The sequence below is a fragment of the Nematolebias whitei genome, chromosome 23 (genome assembly GCF_014905685.2).
Source record: "Nematolebias whitei isolate Nwh7 chromosome 23, NemWhi1, whole genome shotgun sequence".
NCBI lineage: Eukaryota > Metazoa > Chordata > Actinopteri > Cyprinodontiformes > Rivulidae > Nematolebias > Nematolebias whitei.
The window spans coordinates 8,135,383-8,142,775 of record NC_056520.1 but is presented as its reverse complement, the minus strand read 5'-3'; positions in this window follow the sequence as shown (position 1 = coordinate 8,142,775).

Sequence of the window (7,393 nt, the reverse complement as noted above, 5' to 3'; positions counted from 1 at the left end):
CCTGTCCCAAAAAATTTGCATATTTCATCCCACCAATGAAAGACAAGTGTTTTTAATACAAAAAACGCCAACCTTCAAATAATCATGTTCAGTTATGCACTCAATACTTGGTCGGGAATCCTTTTGCATGAATGACTGCTTCAATGCGTTGTGGCATGGAAGCAATCAGCCTGTGGCACTGCTGAGGAGTTATGGAGGCCCAGGATGCTTCGATAGCGGCCTTAAGCTCATCCTGAGTGTTGGGTCTTGCGTCTCTCAACTTTCTCTTCACAATATCCCACAGGTTCTCTATGGGGTTCAGGTCAGGAGAGTTGGCAGGCCAATTGAGCACAGTAATACCATGGTCAGTAAACCATTTACCAGTGGTTTTGGCACTGTGAGCAGGTGCCAGGTCGTGCTGAAAAATGAAATCTTCATCTCCATAAAGCTTTTCAGCAGATGGAAGCATGAAGTGCTCCAAAATCTCCTGATAGCTAGCTGCATTGACCCTGCGCTTGAGTAAACACAGTGGACCAACACCAGCAGCTGACATGACACCCCAGACCATCACTGACTGTGGGTGCTTCACACTGGACTTCTGGCATTTTGGCATTTCCTTCTCTCCAGTCTTCCTCCAGACTCTGGCACCTTGATTTCTGAATGACATGCAAAATTTGCTTTCATCCGAAAAAAGTACTTTGGACCACTGAGCAAGAGTCCAGTGCTGCTTCTCTGTAGCCCAGGTCAGGCACTTCTGCCACGGTTTCTGGTTCAAAAGTGGCTTGACCTGGGGAATGCGGCACCTGTAGCCCATTTCCTGCACACGCCTGTGCACGGTGGCTCTGGATGTTTCTACTCCAGACTCAGTCCACTGCTTCCGCAGGTCCCCCAAGGTCTGGAATCGGCCCTTCTCCACAATCCTCCTCAGGGTCCGGTCACCTCTTCTCGTTGTGCAGCGTCTTCTGCCACACTTTTCCCTTCCCACAGACTTCCCACTGAGGTGCCTTGATACAGCACTCTGGGAACAGCCTCTTGCTTGAGGGTGTCAATGATGGCCTTCTGGACAGCAGTCAGGTCGGCAGTCTTACCCATGATTGCGGTTTTGAGTAATGAACAAGGCTGGGAGTTTTTAAAAGCCTCAGGAATCTTTTGCAGGTGTTTAGAGTTACGTCGTTGATTCAGATGGTTAGATTAATAGCATGTTTAGAGAACCTTTTCATGATATGCTAATTTTTTGGGACAGGCATTTTGGGTTTTCATGAGCTGTATGCCATAATCATCAGTATTAAAACAATTAAAGACCTGAAATATTTCAGTTGGTGTGCAATGAATCTGAAATATATGAAAGTTTCATTTTTATCATTACATTATGGAAAATAATGACCTTCATCACAATATGCTAATTTTTTGAGAAGGACCTGTACATGACGGTGACCATCTTGGATTTTGACATGGCAACTCGATTTATGAAAGGAACCTCTAATGCCTAGATGTAATCACACACCAAAATGGAAGTTGGTGCCTTATTTATTTTTCAAGTCATCGAGCTCACAACATGCACGAACGAACAGACAGATGAACAAAGTGCATTTCCAAGTTCCCCCTTTATTGCTCTACGATGGGGGACAAAAAGAGAAAAAAATCTAAGGCTGAAAAAAAATCCCCAAAGAATTACTGTAAACTAGAAGATGAATGGTTTTGGAAATATCACGGATTACGCGATTCCTGTGAGATAGGAATCAACTTTAATATTGCTCCCGTGATTGGGACGGTACAGGATAAAAAGTAACTGGAGAAGACGGGAGCGAGAATAGGACAAAACAAACTTTGGACAAGTGCCGCCATTTTGTAGTTTTAATTTCAATAAGTCTGCAATGCAACGGCAGTCAAAAGAGCTACACAGCCCAGAAGTCAACAGTGCTTCCAGCCGCTGCTTTCCGCCAAATTTCAAAGAACAGCAATGGGAGGGAGCAAACACTAGCGGAGAAACCGAGGTGGTAAAAATAGTTTTGCAACACAATGTCAGAACTAACGATCCATTAAGCTCACAAACTGGCAGGAAAGTTACAAATAACCTGAACTTCCAGAGAGTTGAGTGTGATGGTGTTAACACGTTATATGCTAGGATGACTTTTTTTTTTTTGTAATCCCACAGATCACGTGATTTCTGCCGGATTCCCGCGGGATAAGCGTCAACGTCAATATTACTCATGTGACTGGGATGGGATAAGGGTTTTTCTGTGGGAGCGGAACGGGATGGGGTGAAAATCCACTTCAGTGTCACCTGCTACTGCAAACCCCATTTTTAAAACTGCAATGTTTAGGCTAGAAAACAAAGAAGTTAAAATAAAAAATAAATAAATTAGAGCGGTCACATTACCTTCCCCCATAATGATCTTGTGCCCCCCAGTTTGGGAACCAGCGTACCACAAATCCAGTTGAGCGTAAATCACAACAAAACACCAACCAGGCATGTCCAGACTCATGGATTCAAGCAACTTCACCTTCACAAGTTGTCCCTTCATGCCATGGTTACTAAATTCCTGAGTGCTGTAATCATTTTAGTAAAGACCAACAATTAATTATTGTCAAATTTAAGAAGAAACGTTGGTTAATTTTGTGTGTAGTACCTTTTTTGACCACAGGATGGCAGTATAAGACTGTTTGAACGGATGGATAGTGAGGGAGTGGGCAGCGTGTCTCTAAGAAAAATGGGAGGGAGGCCCCTTGACGTGACATGGGCTGTCTCTTGCTCCTGTTCTTTGGTTCTCAACATGGCAGATGCTCGGTGTGGTTTAAGCTGTTTAGCATAGCATTTTTCACACAAAGCTTTTAATAAAAATAATAATAAATAAAAAAAAATCAGTAAACAAGTTCTCAGCTTCTTTTTGCAGAGAAAAACAACTTTTTAGACAAAAGGCACGGGTTTCAACCGTGAATTTTGGAGCTTCGACAAGATGGAGGTTTTTTCCTGAAGTCTGCCTTTTAGCTTAGCTCGTAGCTTAGCTGCTTTTAACGATCCAAAAACATGATTTTGGATCGTTAGACAGATTTTAAAGAGAAAAGAGAAAGGGAGGGGTCAGTGAAGAGCGCTGGAGTTTAGCTTTTTGTCATCCAGCGTCTTCGGTAGAAAGAGAGAGACACAAAGAAACGATAAAGCCGATAAATGACGAAGTAGATAATTTTCTTTTATCATGCCATTAATTGATTTATTGTTTATCGAGACAGGTCTGACTGTATGTTTCAGCATTTTTACCACCGACATTCAAATCTAGTAAAGGCCCAAAATCAACGGGAGTTCATTGACGTGGCAATACAAACGGTGTGTTTTTGCGTACCTCTTACAAATATACATAAACCAGAACTCTTGGCACATACAGAGCTGTCCTGGGATGTGCCTCGTCCTCATGGACGTCCAGAGACCTTCATCCCTCTGAGGGTATCTCAACAATTCATGTGTCCTTCATTTGTTGAGTTGGACCAGAGCCTCGCCTCCATCTCTGCACATGCACAAACAAGCTCTTCCGCTAGAACAGCGACTCTGTTCCACTTCAGTGCATGAAAGTGGGGTCGTGCTTTTTTAAACTCACAGGGAATCCCCAAGCTCGGCCCGCTGACCTCTGCTGTCCTTCCAAACCGTGAAGTGGGGTGAGCTGAGATAAGGCGTGTTAGAAAAACACTCTCCTGGAGGGTGGTCACTGAGGGCAGCCCACATCTCTCTCCTGTTAACAGAGGAACTCCTGCAACTGCGAATGGTTTACTTAGCGATACGGTGCTGGAGGGGGGTCATCGTTTGGACGACACAGATCAAGGCCCAAGAGCAGTGCAAGGCAGTGCGTTGTAATATGGGGAAGAAGTCACGAGTGCATAACAAGAATTTGGCTTGCCCTTAAAAAGGAAAGAATAAAATCTAATTCAGATGCGTTTTACCTTCAGGAGTTTGATCTATGCAGTATGCGTGTGTTGCTCCCATTTCCTCGTCTTTCGCCGAGCTTATCTCTGGACTGTGAAGAATTGGGGGGGGGGGGGGCCGGCCGGGCTGTGAGGGCGGGGGGAGAAGGGGAGGGGGGGGGCCGGGGCGAGGGATGACAGAATGGAAAGTGGAGACGGAGGAGTGTGGCGGGGAGGAACACGGGCGGAGGGATGGAAAGTCAGGCTGCGGAGTGAGAAGGGCAGGCAGTTGGTGACTTTAGTGTGTAAAGAGTATTTGTGGCAGTTTGACGGGGGTGTCTCGAGAAGGAGGAGAAAAAGACCTCATTAAGGGATTTCTTCCTGGATCGTGTGCTCAAAACTATCTCATCAAACTGAGAAACACTTACAAAAGTGTCAGGTGTTATTATTTGCAGTAGGGATGCACGATAAAGGATTTTTGGTCGATATCCGATATGCCGATATATTAAAACGTAGCTGTCCGATAACCGATACCAATACCGATATTTATTTCCCTTAGACCTACTTACAGAGACTACATAGCTTTCTCTGCTGTGGAATTAAAATACGGCATTATTCTGCATGGCATTTGTCAATTTGGCCAGCTAACAAATGCAGATGCCAAAAAGGGGGCTGAAAATTATGTAACACTAAATAAATATATATATAAAAAACAGCGCCTTTTATTATATCGGTGAGTTATTTTGATGGAGTGGCTGATGTCCGATATTTAACTTTATCGCCAATATCGGCCGATACCGATACCATGCCGATAATATTGTGCATCCCTAATACGCAGATAACTTTCTCCTGCAATATAGAAAGTCTTGCATCAAAACCTTTTTTCTTAAAAGTTTACCCACAGGAAGCAGCCCTGAGGTTGAAATCAGATGTACTCACTGGTCGAACACAAGAGAAGCGAGTTCGTCTTCGCTGCAAAAGCTTCTCAATTAGCCACTAATTGCCTCGCCCTAACGAGCAGGACTTTTCTCGGCGCTAATGAAGCTGGTGGCAGGCGCAGTGAGACTGTGCATTAGCGCGCTGCTACTCACGGTGTGTGTTTTTAAATATGTTTTTTTTTATAAAGACAGAAAAGCAAAGAAAGGCACGGCAGAGATCTGATGAGTTGGGTCGGCAGCTCATTTCAGCGAGCTGTTTGGCATTCTCTGGAAGGAATGCGTGGATGGATTACGCTGCTGGCTGCTACAGCCACTTTCCAATCAGGCCCCACTTTGTCTTCACCCCCCCCATCTAATCCACACAGGAATGACCATCTCTGCAAAATGAGAATGAGGCCAGAAGTCAGGCGTGTTGTGCTTTACTTTTATAGAGATGCATGTTTTTTTTTAATGCAGTATTTAATATAAACTGTTTTTTTTTTTTTTAAATGAAGTCTGTGCAGAAGAAAAAAAAGCTTATTGTTATGCACAGGGTGCCTTTCTGAGTGCAAATGGAACTTTACGTTCTACCTAAAAGAGGTGATGCAAAGCAAACGAGATGAAACGCGCTGCGTGAAAAACAGTCACAACAGGTACAGCGTGCACAATGAGTCAAACGGTTTAAAAGTCCTATTAGTTGGAAGCTAAACCTAAATTATGCGTGTTCTGAAGTTATTATCTTGGAGTTTAAACCTGGAAAGTTAATCAGTATAACTTTATTGTCCATAACATTTCATGAGATGGAGATTTATCTTTGACATCTGGCTCATACATAAAAAACAACAATGCCATAAAACTTCACAAAGCTTTGCAAACTCAGTAAAACCCATTCTAAAATATACGATACATTAAAAACATAAAAACATCTCAGCAGACAGCGGTTTGTCAAGTCAGGCTACGTTTAAATAGGGCCCCGTTAAGGACACTCGCAGCAGAGGGAACAAATGACTTTTTGTACCCATTTTTCTTTACCACAGGAACCACCAGTCTTCTTCACCAGATCGTACCAACCTGAATAATAAAATAAATGAGTTGGGTCATTGTAAAGCTGGATTGACTTTTTTCTAGAACCTGACTGTACAGGTCTGTAGGTTGCATTTGTTGATGACCAATGATTTGGGAAAACTTGTTCCCGTCTCTGGCTAGAAGGTTCCCATACCAAGAGACGGTATTAAAGGAAACAACACTTTCAACCAATGACCTGTACACCAACTGCAAGGTATTTTTGCTAGCATTAAAGCTCCTTGGCTTATATAGAAGGTGGAGACGCCGTCTGGCTTTTTGTAAATACAGTCCGTGTTGGACTGAAAGATCAACTCATTATCGATTATTGTTCCAAGGTATTTAAATTCAGTCACCTGCTCGACTTCCTACCTTTTTATAACAGAAGGTCTGAATACAGGTCTGGTGCAGGCTGCTCCCCATCTACCTCCCAGAAGAAGCTCCTTGGTTTTACCGATATTAAGGTCCAGAAGGCAGAGAGCTGATCTATGAGCTGGGAGTAGGCGTGGCTATTGGTGTCTTTCAGACCAGCAACTAGGCCCATATCATCAGCATACTTAATTAATGTGAAGTCTTTGTTGTTGTGCTGCAACTCATTTATGTATATAGTAAATAAAAGTGGCGATAGTACACAACCCTGTGGAACACCATTGTTCAAAACCCTCCAGGAAGAGGTGGCTGTGGGAGGAGATGTCTAGACCTCCCAGACAAGGTTCAGAACAGTCACAAGTTTCTCACCACCAAACTAACATGGCTGCTTCCTACACAACGTGTTGGTAGCTACTGTAATAAACTGCTTGTTTGCACTCTCGATGGTTTATAGCTCATTGAACTAGTCACAACGGATGGTAAAAACATCTATGTAATAAGGAACATGTTGCTACAGTGTTTAACCTGGTAATGAGCATAACTATTAGCAAACCTTACAGCTTTTTAATGTGAAACACAGTCAAGTTTTCTAAAGTTAAAATACCGTTAGGGTTTTATCAAAACCATCAGCCTCTTTTGTCAGTGACTGCTGGACATGGGAACCAGGGACCTCCGTGACCCGTAAATGAAGAAGCGGGTAACAATAACAGATGGATGGTTTTGTTTTTCAGTCGATCATGTTTTGAAGGTGCAACTTTCTTAAAAAGGCATTTTAGATTTTAAGAAACGTCATAAGTCTTTGAGATCGTCTGGCTTTCTTGTCCAGACGTAATCCGAGAGGACTCATCCTGCGCTCGTATTTGTTGACGTTTACAACTTTTGCGTTACACTAATGGCGCCTGAACAGAAAAGTAGAAATAATTAAGTTCCAAATAGAAAAGTTAAACTTAAATACACTTTAAAGTTAGATTTCTGACTTAAGATGATAAGAACCTCAAACATGAGCTTAAAATCCATCCACCAGTCATCTTGTTCTGGAGTCAGGTCTCGGAGCAGGACAAGGTTCAGGAATGCAAACAACCAGTTTATTACAACAGTTACAAACACTGTGTAGGAAGCAGCCATGTTGGATTGGTGGTGAGAAACCTGTGACTGTTCTGAACCTTGTCTGGGAG